Source organism: Aythya fuligula, chromosome 2 (assembly GCF_009819795.1).
Source record: "Aythya fuligula isolate bAytFul2 chromosome 2, bAytFul2.pri, whole genome shotgun sequence".
Classification (NCBI taxonomy): Eukaryota; Metazoa; Chordata; class Aves; order Anseriformes; family Anatidae; genus Aythya; species Aythya fuligula.
Genome location: NC_045560.1, coordinates 157,343,424 through 157,361,508, shown reverse-complemented (window position 1 = coordinate 157,361,508; position 18,085 = coordinate 157,343,424). Strand labels below are relative to the sequence as shown.

Here is an 18,085-nt window from a genome sequence, read left to right as displayed (position 1 = left end):
AAGAAGGTGTTTGCAGAGGGGATAAACCCCCGGTGGGGTGAGAAGCAGCCCTGATTGCAACCCCCAGCAGCAGGTTGTTAGTTTTTTTTAATTTTTATTTTTAATTATTTTATTTTTTGGAGGGGTCGTGGTGCAAAAAAAAAGAAGAGGAGGGGGGACACAGCTCCGAAGGTCTCTGCCGAGCATCCCTGCGCACCGGGGGCGGCGGGCGGCGATAGCCGGGCTGCGAGCGCCACCTCCCCGCCGCTCGCCGCAAGCCCCGGCCGCCCCCGGCAACCCCCCCCGCGGTGCTGAGAAACGGCCTGGGTTGAGGAGTAAGGGGCCAACAGGACCCTGAGATCCTTTTGCGATGCCCCCAGCCTTTTGCCAAGCTCTCCCGACCGAGCCGGATAGCCCCGATGCCGTGGGGAGGGTGTGTGGGGGGGTGTTGCAAAGTTTGGGGTGCTGGTAAAAGGGGATTTTCTAGGGGGGTACTGAGATGGAGGGTAAGGTTGTGTGTGTGTCCCCGTCCTTTCTTTCCCCCCTAAACCCCTTCTGCATCCCTGCAGGGCTCTCTGAAGGGTGGCAGAGCAGGGGGGTGGGTGGGTGATGCCCCCACTCCAGGCTGTCTTTGGCTGTTCCCCAGGGATTGGGGTTCAGGACCCCCCCCCCCCAGTACCATCACACACACACAGACAAGCTGACATATCCAGTGCACCTCCCCTGCCTCAGTTTCCCCCATCTAAGTGGAATAGGGGTACAGACCATTCGTTGGCAGAAACCCACCCCAATTTGCATCCAGTCCTTCCCCAGTGCTGAGAAATTTGGGGTTGTGAGGCACAGGGAGTGGGAGGAGAGGGACTTCAGACCCTACCCCTGCCCTCGGGGCTCTGCAATCCCATGCCAAGTACCACGGGAAGGGCTGGGAGCTCTGCTCCTTCCTTGCTCCTGCCTGGCCTTCCCCTTTGCCCCCCGCAGCAGAAGTTAGAGAGGGATGCTGCACCCCAAACCCTGCCAAAGCAGAGCAGAGCCTGGGGGTCCCCTGCCTGCCCCCCTTGGGCTCCCCATTTCCCCTCTCCTGCAGCTGACACCCAGCAGGATGGGATGTCCTGCCTGTCCCCAGCCCCTGCCTAGCTCAGCCCCACGGTCCCCTGGCAGCACAGCTTGGCTGAGCCCTGGTGCAATTCCTCAGCAGCCTCCCAGGGTAAAAAAAATCCTCCCTGCAACCTCCCTCCTCATCCTCACCAATGTCTTGGGCCCGGTACGGGCTGCGGGCCCCAGGTTAATGAGTCATTAATTAATTCGGGACCCACTTAATATGCACGGGGAGTTGTTTGTTTCCTTTAGCAGCCGGGGCTTTGGACGAGATCCCAGCTCTGCGAAGCCTCCAGCCTCGTCTCCCAGCTGATAATAGATAACACAGATATTTCGGCACCAGCCAAAGCAGAGTCATCATCATTAATACACAGTCCTCCCTGCTACGCGGTGGAGGTCGCCAGTCAACTCCGAGTGCCCGGGGATCATCCCTCCTGGCTTTCTTTAGGCTTTGCACCGCCAGGAGGGAACAAACCTGGAGAAAATCAACAGGTAAAGGGGCCAGGGATGTGTGCCCCAGACCCCCAGCACTCTCACGATTCGCTCTGGCTTTCCAGGCGGCGTGATTTTCGTGATTTTCGCAGGCAGGTTTTGGCATCTGTCAAAGTAGCTTCGCTCTTCCTTTCTCCCCCCCCCCTTTCCCTGTCCTGCTCCTCCTCCTCCTCCCTCAGCCATCAGCTGGCCCCAGAGCTCGCCAGCCCCAGCAGTGGAGCAGGACTGAGCCCAAAGCCCTAGGAAGCCCCGGCTTGAAAAGCTGGCGAGGGACGTGAAGGGGGGGGAAGATCTTTTTGCCCTCCTCCTCTTTGACCTTGCCTTGATATTTCCCCCCACCGCTACCACCTCCTCTCCATGCAAATGATTCACAGGGGTTGTTTCCTCTGCCAGGGCAGGAGCGGGGATGCGAGCATGAGTCACAGAGCTGGAGGTACCTGGCAGAGTTGATTTGCAGCCCGTGCCTCCGATTGCCGGGGAGCGATGCTCCCTCTCAGCCAGGAGCAGGACACAACCAGGCTGAAAAGTCCCTCTGAGCCCCCCACCCTGCCAGCTGCTCCCCCCATGCCCCGTTTTTCCTTCCAGCCTCGGCAGAGGCATGGCTGAAATACCTCCCTGCGAAAGTCTGAGGCTGCATCAACAGCCACCCTCCATCAGCGAATGTCAGGCCGTGAAAGGGAAGGGGGCGGTGGGGGAAGAGGGAGAGACAAATTTTGCGATTCATTCCCACACAGGGTGATTCAGAACAAGATGCTTTGTAATTACGCATCCCTGATGGAGACTCCTTCTCTCTCCCCCCCCACCAACCCCATCCCCATAGGAAAGGGGAAGCTGTGCCTGGGTGTTGACATCCCCCAGGAGCCCCGGAGCATCCTATGTGTGTGTCTGTGCGATGCTCTCATCTCTACATAGGCTAAAGGCTAATTTTCTCCTACGGTGTGAAGCAAAGTGCAGATAAACAGCATTAATGTGTGTGGGGGGGAGAGAAGCTCGTTGCCTCCCCAGCCATCGCCTCCAGCCCTGGGAAGGTTTTGTGAGCGGCAAAGCAAGCAAGGAAGGATCCCCCCAAAACTCCCCAAGGGAGAAAAGGAAGGCAAGGAGCCGGGATGGGGGCAGGATTCGTGCCCAGGGCAAGCAGCTGCCTTTCCCTTTGAGACTTTTTTTGCCAGCCTTGCGGGCTGAGGAGTCCCGGACCCCAGGGCTGCCCGCGAAGGCACCGCGGTTTCGCAGCACTTCGCAGCTCAGCCCCGGCTGGCTCTGCAGCTCTCCGCCGCGATCCCCTGCTCCCCTTCCCCTGCCTGCCTGCCTCCTTCTCCCCAAGCAACAACCCAGTCCCCAGCTTCTTTCCCCAGGGCACGAAGGCGTTTCTCCCCCCCCCCTCTCAACACCCCGCATCCTGCAGGCACCGATATTTTCCACCGCCGCCCGATGCTTGCCCGCAGGACCCGCATGCACGAAAGTTAAAACTTCCCGTGGCAGGGAGCGATTGTGCTCCATCAGTCCAAATTGCCGAGCGGGCAGGGAAGGGGGGGAGGGGGGGGGGGGCGAAAACCTCCTGCCGGGTGCTGTTTCCAGGGGTAAAAAGCAGAGCAGCCCACCGCTGCCCACCCCCAGGGATGGGGAGACCCCCGGTGCCCGATGCAAGGCGCATCCCAGAGAAGTCGCGTCCCCCCCCAAGTCCCTCCTTGCCAAGGGAGAAGGAAGGGCAGCCGGGGGGGGGGGGGGTCCCTTACCTTGTGGAGCTCCCCAGGTTTTATATCCTCCTTCTTCCCTTTGTCAAATTCCAAATGGAAAGCAGCAACATATCCAGGGGTAACCAGACCAACATTGGGCAGCGCGTGAAGTCCAAAAGGCAGAGCTCGCTCTCCCTCCGCTCCCTCCACTCTTGCCTCTACGTATATATATACATACACACTTAGACGTAGCTGTGTGTATACCGAAGAGAGACGGGGGGGAAAAAAAAATACCCTAAAAGAAATGGGGGTGGGGAGGGAAAGGAAGGAAGAACCTTTGGTGTCTCTGCAGACAGGCAGGTGGAAGAGAAAAGCTGAAAATAATTAAGCCGTTTTTTGAGGAATCCTTAGGAGAGGGGAAAAACGCAGTCGAAAGCCAGTAAATCATTAGATCCAAGCAGACAATCAAGTCTTCTTCTTCTTCCTCCCCCTCCCAAAAAAAAAAAAAAAAAATATACAGCAGGGTTCAGAGTAGCTTTCCCAGCAGCGGAGAGAGAGAATGGTCTTCTGCAGAAAGATATGTTTGTTTAAAATCCACTCGTCTGCTTTTCTTGCTTTCTCTCTCTTCTCCCCCCACTTTTTTTTTCTTCTTTTTTTTTAAATTCTGCTTCTGAATCTCTCTCTGTGAAACTAGATCCAGTCTTTGTAGCCAGGGGCTGCATTAAGGATTACATCAGGCTTTTATAAGCTTTCCAGATCACACATTAGAGTGAGAGAGAGAGAGAGAGAGAGAGAGAGGGAGGGAGGGAGGGATGGGAGGGAGGGATAAAATGCACACACACATCCACACGCACACGCACGGATCGGAGCTTTGTAAAACAGGCAGCTATAGGCAAGGACCCGAACTGCCACCGTATCGCATCGGGCACACTCTGCTAGCCTATAGGAGGAGAGGAAGGATGGAAGGAAGGATGGATGGATGGATGGATGGATGGATGGTTGCATGGATGGATGGATGGATGGATGGATGGATGGATGGAGCAGAGGAGCCAGCGAGAGCCGGAGCGCGTTGGCAGCTGGGCAGCGCAGCCTCCCCGGGACAGCTTAGCCCTAAGCGGGGAGCCAGGAGGTGAAGAGGGAGCCGGGGTGGTTGTGGGGGGGGCTGGGGAAAAGGGAGCAATAGGGGCTCTGCCCCCCTCTCCCCACCTTCCCCAAATCCTACTGGGGTTCTGCATGGGAGAGGTGCCCGCAGAGGGATGCGCAGGGACCCAGCTCGCTGCCACCTAGGTGATGGGGACGTGGAGGGGGGGGCTGCTGGGGGGCCCCTGGCCTCCCAGGCACTGCTGACAGCCTGGGACAGGGGAAAGGATGGCGGGGAACCCCCGGGGCAGCGGATCCCCCCTTCCCCACCACCAGATCCCCTTTTCTTCCCCCCCTTAGCCCTGCAGGAGGACAGGGGTTGGAGCTCCCCATGCAGCCCTGCCTGGTCGTGGATTTGCACCACTGTTTGCCCAGGCAAGGCACAGAGACTGCAATCAACCCTTTCTTATGTTATTATTATTATTTTTTAATTATTATTATTTTTTTTAAACTGCTTTCCTAGCCTCTTTCCCCCCACACCAGCTCCATCATCACACAGCCTGTGGAGGGACTGGGGGGGGTCTTGCCCCAGTGCAACACCCCAGGGTGGGTTTGGGCTGGGGTGCGGGGGGAAGAGAGAGATTGAGGAGATGGAGGAAAGGGGGACGTGGGATTTGGGGAGAGGTCCCTGCTGCATCCCGGAGGCTTTGGGGTGAAGGTGCTGCCTCCGGGTGTGCAGCCAGGGGGAGGTCCCCGGTAATGAGGAGCTTAATGAAGGGGGGGGGGGGAAGGGAGGAGGGAGGAAGGGATGGAGGGGAGAGAGAGCAGGGGGAGGGCAGGGGGACTCCAGCATCCTGCCAGACTCCAGGACATGCCCCTTGCCTTTAACCCTTCCTGCTCCACAAGGAGGAAAGCAGCCCCTTGCTTTGCTGATGCCACCTCCCTCTGTAAGTAGAGGGTCACAGACCTGCCTCATGGGGCAGAGGAAATGATCCTGACCCCATCTCCTTCTCTTTCTGCTCCAAGGAAGGTGATGAGGACCCCGGTCCCCTCTTCAGGGCCACCCCAGGGGTACCTCTCTCCTCCTCCCTCCTGCCTCCATCCCCAGCCCATGGCCTTCTGCCCCTTTCCTCCCTTCCCTTCACCACATCCAGCCCTTTCACTTCCATTTCCACATCTCCAAACCCCTTTCATCCCCCAAAAAAACTTCAGGGAACAGGAGAAAAAAGAGGAAATCGTTCATCTCAGAGAGCTGAGCAGCAAAACCTGGCGAGCCAGCCTTTCCCCGTCCCCAGCCAGCACTGCAGCACTGCTGGCCAAAGGCATCTGTGACATCTCCAGTTAAGCAGGGACTGGAGCAGAGGGGCAGCTGGGGCCTGAAATGCTTGTTTTCAGCCGACAGGCGGCTATGCTGGATTAGCACGGTGCATGCACAGAATGGAAATCTCTCCCTTTCGCTCTCCAGCCTTTCGGGATTTTGGTTGGTTTCATCCAGGAAGGCTCCTGTGCACCTCCAGAGGTTTCTCCTATGGGGTGCACACCCCAGAGGTTTCTCCTCCTCTTCTTCTTCCCCAGTGGCACAAGGGGGAGCAGAACACTTCTATGGGAAAAGTGCAGGGGGGGTGGCAAAATGATCCCATGCACAATATTTATGAGCCCCATGGGGCATCTTGGCCATACCTTTGGGTGGTGGAGCACATGGGGGTACACACCTTCTGAGCTGCTCAGATCTCTCCTGTGTTATAGGGCAAAGAAGCTCAGCACAAGGAAAAAAAAATACTAGAAAGTGTCACAGACAAAATTAAACCCACTTCCAGCCTCCAGGGCTGCGATGGAGCAGGGTGGAAATGTCAGCTTGGTGGGAGTGGGGGACTGGGATCGATGCAAGGAAAAATATTCACCACAGCTCCTTTCTGTGCAGCCTCATGTGGAGAGGTCCATGAACCCCCAGGCCCTCATTTAACAGGAGCAGGAACATGACCCAAGATTTAAAAATGTAGAAAATAAAGGGCTGATGGCCTGTTTCTCATCGGGTACCCCCTAGAAAGAACTGTGGATAAGCTGCAGCAGTGAGTAGTGCACGTGAGGAGCTGGGGCTTGTGACTGCCTGCAGTAACCAAATATCATCCCTCATTTGGTCTCTTTGGTTTTGGATACTTTTGAAGTGATGAAGAGGAAATAGCTGTATAATAATGTGCTGGGATTTGTGAAACTCACTGCTGCAGGACAATCCTGAGGGCATGGAAATCCACCAGCAGGCCAGCAGTTGCTCTCAGCTCATCAGGTGTCACCAAACCTGAGCCCTTGAGCCCTTTCCTCCATCCCATCATCATACCTCAGATGTAATCCTTGGGGAGAATAGTCTCTTCCATAGCAGTCTTCCTCCAAGCAAACATTTTGGAGCGGTCTGAAAATTACTTTAATGTTCCTTTACACTGAGAACTTTAGGGTCAAATTTACACCTGGGTCAAATTCACTTTTTGTAGGGTCTAATTCACACTTGGTGTAAAAAAAATAAAACAGTCTGGAATGAAAGGTATTGGCCCTACACAGCCCCTGGATGCACAGAGATAACTCCTTGCTGCAAAGCTATGGGTTTCAGCTTGCCATCAGCAACACCACAATCATTGAGACCTGGGCAAAGAAGGGAGAGGGAAGGCAAGGAGCATCTCTTGGAAAAACCCTCTTTCATCAAGGAATTTCTTCCCAAGGAGTGCGCCAGCAGGTGTATCCTCTAGACCTGTTTTTGCTCCCAGTTGGAGAGCAGGCTTGGAAAAATAACCATGCCATGGAAGGGAATGAAGAAGTTGCATTAGCAGGGTTTTTTCCCCTCACCAGTCCCCATAGCTCCCAAAGGTGTCCCTAAATGGAACCACTGAGCTCACAATGCTGGGATGCACTGAGATTTAAAGACAAATTTGTATTAGTGCCTGTCCCCTCTGCTTCCCATGTATGTATGGACCTTGCTAGGACCATGTGAGGAAAGAGAAGCAGCCAAGACCAACCACAGTTATCTTTGTTGTATTTAGGGAAGGCTGTGATTGATAGGTTTGATGTGTTGTGACGTGAGCGTGAACAACATTCCTAAGCATTCCCTGCCAGAGGCAAGCACAGATGGTAACTAGGATGAAAAAGTATTTAAAATAAATAAATAAATAAATTATAGAGTTGCAAAGTGAGGCAGGTCAGCAGTCCTGGCTTCCCAAGTAGCAATATGGGGAAATCCTAGCTGCAGTCCTCTCCTCTACCCAATTTGCTTTGCACACCAGGGCCAGAGGACAACTTCGTGGAGCCCAAAAGCATGGGTGTGTCCATGGGTGTGGAGCTCAGCTTAGTGTTTGAACTGCTGGTGAGGAAGCCAAGCTGCCACTGGGGTCCCAAAACCCTTGACCTCCCAGGGGAGAGGAGATGTCCTTCTGAAAACACTTGTGAAGCTGAGGCAGGTGGTAGGAAGCAGTGATGGGGGGGTCCCATCCCCGAACCTGGATGCTCCCAGCTTCCTTATTCTCCCCCAGAGCTTTGCAATGATCCTGATCTTTTCTCATCGCCGTCTCTGTGTTTCCCCTCCCAAGGGAAGACGTGGGGAGGAGAGGGTGGTAGAGTCCTCCTGCTGCCTTCCCACTCTAGCACCAAACACCATGATCTGTCCCAGCTCCTATCTCCTTTCCTTCCTTTTGCTTTTGAGATATCTCAGGTTTTCTGTTCCCAGATGTCTACGGAAATCCCACAGGGGTCTTCTGAAGACTCGTGTGGCAAGGTCAAAAGCTGGTGGGCATCCATAAGTCAGAGACTGAGAACTGCAGGTCTGAGAATAAAAGCAGGAAAGAGGAAAAAAAAAAAAAAAAAAAAAAAAAAAAAAAAAGAAGAAGAAGAAGAAAGAAAAAGAGATAGAGATTATTCTAACGAGTGGGAAGCTGCTAAAACATTGAAGTTGTTTGTCCTAGAGGGAGCTGCATTATCTCTGCCTGCATTACGGTGGGGCACGGAGTGACGCTATTGCCAGGGAAGTCAAACCGGAGCATCCCAAATGGTCACATAAAGGGAATCTCTCTAACAAGTTCCCATCTCTTCCTTATCCTTGTTTGGAAATCGGATTCACGAGAGGAAAAGCGCTGAACGCCCTCTAAAAATAACAATGGCAATAATAATTACGCAGCCTTTTCCCACAATAGCTATTGGAGAGGGCTAGCCAGGTTTTTAAAACAGTGGTTAACACAATAGGTTCATCGGGTGCTGGAAAAAGCAGCTTCGTGTGCAGAGCTCGCCTTGCGAATGTGTTTCCTAAATAGAGCCATAGATGGCAGTACGTAGTATTTACGGAGTTGTTTCCCCGAGTAAATCTCCTTATTTTAGAAGAAAGCAAGAGAATTTCATTTTCTTGTAGTTACAACGCACTCTGAATGAGAACTCCTAAATCAAATGGAAAAGGGGAAATACACAGCAAGAAGAGCCTTCTTGCCTGGATACTGGCAAGCAGAGCTTGAAATGTAAAATCCTTCTGTTATATGTGATTGGGTGTCCCCTTTCACAGGGACGATACCTGGAGAGGTGAAGAGGAAATGAATTACCCACACTGGGAAAAGTTTTAGAAGTCTAAACTGTCTGTCACAAAAATTCAAACCAAACTCAAAATCCCCAGATCGCTTTCACAAACTGATGGTTATGAAAGGCATACAAAGTGCATGGCAATTCATCTTGCTACTTTCTCTCTCTTTTATATATATATTTTTAATTATTTTTGCTTTACACTCAAGAGTATGGATTTCAAAAATCAAAATAGTTTTAAGGTAATAATATTTATTTCTTACAAAAATACTGACACACTTTTATTTTTTTTCCCTCCTGATCATAGTAAAAAAAAATAACAAAAAACTTCTTTTCCAAAAAAATTGGTCTAATTTCAATACACTGTAATTTCTAGCCCAAAGAGAGAGCCAACTACCCAATTGGAGAGATATGCAGCTTGTTGTAAGTTTATTTTCCTGCTGGGTATTTGGTGTATGGAAGCTACAGAGCAAAGGAACTTTATCCATTGAAGCCACTTGTAAGGATGCTTGTAAGCTTCCTGGCCATAGTGTGTAAGCTCCAGTTTTGCATCAGATCTGCATCCAACGTGCATGAGAATTTGCATCCAACAGAGTCTCAGCAAACTCCTCTCCTCTGTCCTTACAGCAGAGTCAATGACTCTTGCACCCAAAGTTAAATAAAATCTTTGACTAGGACAAAAATATGTGGGAATACTCACTGCTTCCACATTCAAATTTCTCCATAGCAATGAACCCCATAGCTGGTGGAATGACATCTTCACCAGCCATTTGTAAGCAACCCCAGCTAGCCAGTAGGTCACCTCTTTGACCCCTATGCTCCCAGCATACAGGGGCGGCATCTCAGCTTACATACAAGGATAAGTTTTTCATTAATGTCAGAAGAGATAAACAACCAAAAATTTCCAAAACAATGTATTTCCAGCCTAATTTTTCAGATTCAAGTAACTTGAATCAGCTCCAAAGTGTAATTCTTGCCAGGTGAAGTGCTTTGAGGCTTTCACAGAAAGCAGTGGAGCTGACGTGTGTTCAGAACCTTTCAGGACCTGTTTCTTTGGTGCTTCCCTGAATGAAAACCTGTGATTTTCACATAGATTTATTTGACAGAAATATATCTTCTGCATGCTGAAATATGAGGTTGATCCCCCAAAAGTATAGTGAATTTACTTTGGAAGTCCTTCAAGGTAAGGTTGGGTTATTCCTGAATAAGGAAAGAAAAATAACAACCATAAGACTAAATAAAGGACTCACCCAAACTCAGGCCCATAACCTTTGTGTTTGTTTGTGTTTTCTCAGATCCAATTATAATGTATGCTGGAAAGCATCTGCTTTATGATAATGGAGAAGCCATTTACCAGACAGCTTATCCTTGTATCCTGAAATCGATCACCGAGGTCGGTTGGAACAAGCCACTTTGAGCCACATGGAGCCACTGGGTACCAGCGTACAATTCACCCCCTGATGCCACATGTGTTCATAAATACTCTGTAGAGGCTTGCAGAAAAAAGTTCAAAGCTTCTCCAAGTGCAACACTACTTCTAAATGCAATGACCTGTGATTTCTTTTACTTTTTGATGTCTAAGTGCTATTTGAGAATTTACCCACACCCTTCATTGATTTTTTCTAGGGCTTTCATCTCAGAGACCAGCTGAAGGCGCTTGTCAGTACCCCGTTTTATTAACAGTGCCAAGTTAGCCAAATTCAGTTTCAAAACAACCCTCTAGAGCACGGCAATTCCTTCATCCCAGAGTACTGAGGGAGAAGAGTAGTGCACAGCAAATAAATGTTTTGTCCCAGCTCTTAGGGAAGTCTGCATCACAGGAGGCAACGGAGTCCACAGGCTACTTTCACAGGCTTAGTTTCACTGTAAAAATTTGTGAGAATTATTGCACTGAATGAATGTTTTACCCTCCTCTTCCCCAGAATCTTACCATGACACTGCATTAGTCTTTCCTTTGCAGTATTCCCATCCCAAAGTTTTAAGATGATTCCCTTTGAACAGAATTCAGCTACTGTCGTGTTCTTGGCTCTCACCTAGAGAAGAGTGACTTTTCTCCCTTCTTGCAGCTGTTTCCTTTAATCTGAAAATAAGTCATTAGAAACAGAAAGAGTGTGTTTCTCTCCCTCCGAGGTTTGAATATAACATCGTGACTTGAGCATAAAGCCTGTTTCAATTATGGAGAACTTTCTTCTGTCCTGTTAAACTTAAACGTCTCTGCAATCCATATGTACTCAGGGACAGAACAAGAGAACCAAATTAAATGCTTAAATAAGCTTAAGGGACAAAATCGAGTCATATTAAGCTCAAAATATACAAGCAATTCAGTTGTGTGTTTTTCCTTATTCTTTTCTCTGCCTTTTTTTTTTTTTGTTTGTTTGTTTGTTTGTTTGTTTTTTTTATGTCTCAAGTTTTCAGTCCCACTGTACTTCCAGAAACAAACGCAAATGCTGCAGTTTAAGTGAAACTTATTATTTTCTTTACATGTTTTAATGGAAAGAAAGACCACCAGCACCGAAGTACTTTCACCCTCTCCCCAGCAATTCCCTCCCCACCCAAGGGGAAACCACAGATACTAGAAACTATCTCCTCTGGTTATAGAGCTGTTTTGTGCCTAGATACAGAGCTTGGAGACCACTGGAAAATTTGGAAGACAATCTGAAGGGAACATAAGAACCCCTAACGTGTCATTTATGCAGGGAAAAGCTGCTTATCTGTTTTGGGCCTAAGGAGATTAAGGGAGCAAGAACAACCATGGTCCAGGAGCATGGGGATGTAGCAGATGACCCTGGGGCCATTTCCAGTCCCAGCTGTAGCCCCAGTCCTACCTCACCTTGGTCAGACTGGGCAATGCAATTAAAAAAGCCACCTTGCAGACTGTATTTGTACTTTCCTTCTTCATAAGTGATATCCATGTTCCACATTTCCTTCGAAGAGGATTTTGCTATTTAGAGGCTCATTTAATATATAATGAACTGTGTTTGCTAGTTTGTTTTTATTTTATTCTTTCTAATAGGATTGTTTTCTTACATCAAAGCCCACATTTACAGATAGATTTTCCTAATTTCCTTCCCTGTCTTCCCATTCTTCACCACACAAAGGTCACAGAGGACTACAGAGAGTGCCTGAAGATGGGGAGTGGATCAACAACTGATGGGAATCAGCAGGGATCCACTGGCATCAATAGAACAGGCTGAAGCCCACGCTGAGGTACCCGATGGTGCTGGAAACATGAGAAAGCAAAGCAGAGTTCATTTTAATTTACTTGGAGTAGGGAGCATGAAATATGACCCATATCAAGGGGCATACAAATGTTTTACAACCTTCTGGCAGACACAAATTTAATTTTCTGAACCAGAAGTGTGCAGACACATGGGCACACTCTTGTCAGGAGGTTTTGTCCTGGGCACGAAGGTTTTCCTTCGACTCCTCCACACTTTATCGCTGACTCCAAGGCAATTCTGCCACAGAAGGCCTGGGAGCTTGGAAAATGGTTGGTAAAATAAGAGTAAAGATCCCCAGGGATGTTATAAAGCACAAAATCAGCAAATCTCTAGGAGTGTAGGATTGACTTGAAATATTGGAAGAGACTGGGAACATCCTACTCGATACAGCTGATTATTCAAACCCTAAATCTGGTTTCCTTTTGTTTAGACAGCTGATGTACTTCAATCTATATGGAAAACTCAGTTACCATGTCTGTCCTCTTGTTACTGAAATATTTGGTCTCAGGGTACAATTGCCACTCTTCTGCAGGCATGGCAAACTGTGGAAGCTAGTCAAGAGAGTAAAACACTGGCATTGTAAATGGCTGGGGGCAGAGAACCTTTCTATTTTCCTTGCCTTACTTAAAGATCTTCTGAAGGAGGGCATAGGCATGACATAAAATCAGATATTAATTCCTGATTTTAATAGCACATAATTTGTCTCCTGAATTTGCTGCTGTCCCCAAGGAGGGCTCAGAACCTTTGTAATTTTGACCATGTCCTGCATGTCCTGTTGGTCACTGATGGAGAAGCTGATGAAACCAGAAAAGCTGAGACCTTTGTCTTCAGAGCAGATATATTTTTATTTCATCCTTTTGCAGTGTAAATTTGATCATCTATGCTGCCCAGCTAGAAAAAAAAAAAATAATAATAATAAATATATATATATATATTAAAAAAAGAAAATCTGCAAACACCTTCCATGGTCTTGCAGTAGCAATATTCTCACTTGTGCACACAAGCAAGACCTTTGAGCAAATTTGCTCATATTGGCATATGAACCTTACACAACTGAGAGGTGATGGGATTAGTCTCAGACTTGCTCACCTTCCCCCTATTCCAGAGTGGATGGCTCTCCCTTGACACAGATTTAGACAAACCCACGAAGAGGAAATTCACCAGTGCTTATTAAAAAGTGATCTGCTTGTGACTTCCAGCATGGAAAGCATGAAGGCTTCTGGTTACAGAAAGCTGGGATCTCACGCAGCCCTTCTTATGCAGGAGGGAAAATAGTTGGCTCTAGCATTTACTTACAAAAGGCTGTCTTTTAAAAAGGAGGGTTGATCAATGAACCAGATGACGGCTCAAATCAACTTGAGCTCAAAAGACATTTTAAGCAAGCATACCACTATGTCACAAACCACTTTTTTTTTTTTTTTTTTTTTTTTTTTAAAGTAGTGATCTGCAGTGTCTCTCTTTGTCAGCATAGTTGATATTTGCAAAGGGGAAAGTTTCTTACAAGTAGTCAGATATTTTCAAGCTAAATGCAACTGTGAAGCACATGAAGAGCATTGGGCTCCCAATGGAAATATCTCCAGCACAGAAAAGCTAAAAGAAAATACCAAACTAGTTAGACACTAGGAGTATCAGGGAGAGACAAACTATGACAAGCTGGTTCAGGCAGACAGTGGTAGGGCCACAGGTGGCTCACTCTTGCAAGCTGCAAACACCAGCCCAAGGAATCAAGGGAAAGCCTCCACAATAGTGCGACGCTGCAGCAAAAAGCTTACCAGCAAGCTGGGAGATGAATAATTAGCTATTTCAAAAGGGACTAAGTCTCTGGTGCAGTCTGTTTTCCGGTCCTAGGCATCTCTAGCTGCTTGTTCAAAGAAAGAAACACAAAAATAGAAAGCAAATCAAAGCTACATCAGACTAAGCCAGTTATATCTCCTGCCCACAGGGAAGGAGGAAAAAGAGATTGTTACTTCTCTTAAACTCCCTTGTTATTCTCACTGGGGGGTGAGCATGCATAGATGCTGTGATGGATTCTGTCTTTTAGTTAAGTAAAGATGCTGTTGTTTGTCAGGCACTGTAGCACGGACAAATGAAGTTGCAGAAGGTGCTGCCATACCCCTGCAGGCGCTGTTCCAGAAGAAGCATGTTCAGCATACCAAACTACTCAGCTTCAGATCAAAACTCAGGCTCCAGCACCAACCCAATCTGATCCAGTTGCAGCATTGATTTCAAGAAGTCAGTTCCAAACATTCTTCTTCACAAAAATCAGAATAAAAAGGTTTTGTCCAAGAGACATAGCTTCATGCATTTTGAGGATGTTTGTGTTATGTAACAGAAATTAAAGTCCCGACATCCTTCTCAGCTGACTTTATTGGTGATGTCTTGGCATAGCTGAAAGTTCCTCTGGCTTTATGCAGAGGTTTCTCTCAGTCCAGAAGGTTGTTAGTCAATGGCTGTGATGCAGCAGAAGCCCAAGAAATGGTTCATCACATCTCTGCAAGACTTAGACTCATTGACTACCTCCTGTCTGCATGCTAATGGATGAAACCCTTTCAACATTAGGATCATCTCCATCTCATCTATAGGAACCATGATCTGGCTGTTGCAATGCAGTAAAAGAAGCAAAAGACTGAGCTTGGAAATCATCTGCAATGCTTATATACAGGGGAACGTGATTCCTCGGCTGAGACAAGCTCAGCAGCTGCTCCTTGCTTGGCTGACAGAGCAGTTTCTCCTTGGCTTCCCTGGAAAAGAACCCTTTCATGGTCTCTGCTCTAGACTTGGTGACATAAATGACATCAGAGGCCAATGAAGGGCACTGCTGGACACTCCATAGTCAACCACTGCTAGGTCGCAGAGGGGTCTCATATTTTTAAGGGGGAACAGTGTGCAAAATTCAACCAAAGTGGATATTCTAAAAGAGTCTGTCTCAGAAAGACATTGGGTTGGGGCTTCATTCACTCATACCCAGTGTGGAAAACACAGTGATCATCACTAATCCCAAACTGCTCAAATCTGTCATTACTATTATCATGACTATTGCTCTGTTGTTAATTCTATTATGTATGTTACTTATTCTCAATTATAGTAAAATGTTATCTGGAGATCTAGAGCAATTTCTGGACACCCCTAGGCACAGACAGTGACAAGCTGTTTGCTAAACAGAGATCTGGGAATAACTGGTTTTTCATTTTGCTGCCAATTCTGCAATGTAAGCAAATAAATAAGTTGGAGGCAGACCTGAAATAACCAAAAAAAGTCGGCTAACTGAAAATGGAAAGCAAACAAACAGACTAACAAGCCCAGCATATCTGAGTTTAAAAGAATGTTGTCTTCCACCCACAATAAACTTCTTCATGTCGTTTTCAAGATTTGTAACGTTTTCTCAGCACTGAAGAAAAAAAATAATAAATGGAACATCATTCTATTTTTTTAAAAGCATCTTGTTTAGAAACAAATCAAAGTGAAATGTTTTGATTTGCTTGTTTGAGTGTTTTCTCTTTCTGTAGATGAAAAAACAAACAAACAAAGAACAACAATAAAAAACCAAGCTCCTTGTCAAAAAAAATCACATCAGTTTGGATTTTACTTTTTCCAACAAAATTCTTTCAGCTGGAAATTTTTGACTGCCTTATAGCAAGAATCAAAATAATGAACTTTGGGTCTGGGTAGCTGAAAATACAGACCTCCACTTCAGAAAAGCTGTCCCCTTATCCTAGGTACACCTTTAAGTCACCAGCAGAGCAAGATGGCATTCAATAATGAAACCACTTGCTCTGAAACTGCCTAAAATCACAGTGAAAAGTAACTTCTGGTAGGTTGCAAAATACACCCAGTCAGAAATTTGGTATTAACTTCTACACTTTAATGAATTTTGCATGTTTCTGTAATTGTCGGACACATTGTAACTTTAGGGGTATGCATTATTATAATGTGAATCCATGAATCCAAAAGTATTCATTAATAATGCAGGTTAATAATTAAGTATTAAAGAATCTCTAATAGATGAGACATTGTCTGAAGTAGAAAATTAATCTTGTCAGAACTCTACTTTTAAACTTTCCGTGAAAGGATATCGATACACCCTTCTCATAAACATCTGTTCAGTGACAGGCACTGGAGGATAGAAGACTTTCATGTCAACAACCAAGCAGTAACACGTGTCAGGGAAATAAGGCTTTGATTTTTCTTATGGAAAGAGAGGTGCAGAACCAAAGTTTTGAGCAAACCACCAGCCATGGGATTCTTAATGAGTTCTTTATCAGAAGATCTAAATATCTCATGAGAATTACTCACCAGGTGTCACTCTGTGGTCAATTGAAAGAGGTTGATCTCTTCTGGAGGGTGACTGTCGCAGACTAACTCTGTTAGTATGCATTAAGTCACCGTCATGAAGAACTGATTTTCTCTGTTGCTCTCCGCATCACATAGACCAAGCCCTTGCCTGTATCCAGTGTCACATCAGGCATGTATCTTGTCCTTACATACTGTTTCTTGTTTCTGCACCATTCTGCTTTGGGTGTGTTTCTTCCTTTAAAAGTTGAGGAGACACTTGAAAAAGCAGCAACTCCATCAGTGGATCTGCTGCCAGCCAGTTTTTGTCATTTGATGAAAACAAGTGTACACTCCTGTTACATGTGCAAAATATTCCCATTTGCTACTGAGACAAGGCCAGACAAGAAGTGTTTCCTTATGTTTCTGGTGGTCGCGCTGAATTCACCCTAAAGTTTACAGAGTGAGACAGCAGAGATGGTCATGGGAAGTGGTTGAGTCACCTTCCCTGGAGCTGTAGTGTTGACCAGTTGAAGGTTGCACCAGAGTAGACAGGATAAAGGCTACCCAGAGGGACAACCTGTGAGACAAGACCATGGAGAGGAGAGATAATATGGTACCACCAAGATGGCCTTGGAATACTGGCAGAGCTTGTGAAGGAGGTGAGAAAAGAAGAGAAATATGACTGGGATTTACATCCCACAAAATGGTGCCTGTAAAACACCAGCCTGACCCCGTGTCCCCATCTTGGGTGTTATCTCCCTCATTTACTGCTTGCTGTGCCTTCTTACCGAATAACCCACAAATGTGGGTTCCCACTTTGAGCATCCCAATACCCCTTTCCAGCTTCGGCTGCATCCTGAAAGGCAGGAGGGATGGAGTTGGCCAACCAAAGGTGATTGGGACTGAAGATACCTTTTCAGGCCTTCCTCTGTTTTGACTGTAGAAACCAGAATTTCCATCTCATATCAAATCATTTCAGTGTTTTAGGTGCTGTATAAATATTTGATTTTAAATTAAAAGCACCATCTCTAAAGATCAGTCTTCCGTCAAGATGCAACAGAGTTCTTCTCAAATTGTGAGGGAAGCAGACTACAAATCTCTTCTCCTCACTACTGCATTGCTCAGAAACCCCTTTAATGACTCTTGTGGTCTCAAGGATCTTCAGTAGTCCAAGAAAACAGGGACAAAAAAAAATAAAAACAAACAATGGGACTGCACAATGCACATAATTCTATCACTGTTGCTGCCCAAGGACCAATACAAGAGGTTGTATTGGTCAGAGGTTTTCCCATTTCTGTCTGCAGCCATCAGCTGTGCCTGTGGCCCACTGCAACACCAGCTGGTGTCAGTAGAAAAAAATAAAATTAAGAAATTATCCTCAGTCCCCAAAATTTTACTGCCAAGAGTTCAAACTTCTCCAGACAATACATATGCACAAAATACCACTGGCGTTAGCAAGTGACAGTCTCAGGGAAGAGGATCAACCTCTCCCAAACACTAATTGAAAGCAGACAGGTTACTGCTGCTATCGCAGCAGCTCTGTTATTGATTTTCTAATGGGAATGCTTGTCTCCTGAACAAAGCTCTTGTAGAGATAATAAGGCTGCTTAAAAAAAAATAAAATACAAAAATAAAAAATAATAATTGCCTCTCTGAGCCCTCATTTTATTTCACATTCAAAATCCAATTGCAGATCTTTCTGATAGCTAATAATTTAATGGTCATTTA

General features: G+C 47.0%; 1 protein-coding gene across 9 annotated transcripts in view; it reads right to left on the bottom strand.

Moving 5' to 3' along the window:
• The window catches only part of ADGRB1 (adhesion G protein-coupled receptor B1), a 256,252-nt gene extending 252,252 nt beyond the window's left edge, over positions 1-4,000 (bottom strand). For all 9 annotated transcript variants that reach the window (XM_032182289.1, XM_032182293.1, XM_032182292.1 and 6 more), the window contains exon 1: positions 3,300-4,000. The gene's annotated coding sequence lies outside the window, so the exon portion shown is untranslated. The remainder of the gene's footprint in view (positions 1-3,299) is intronic.
• Positions 4,001-18,085: the final 14,085 nt, after the last annotated feature.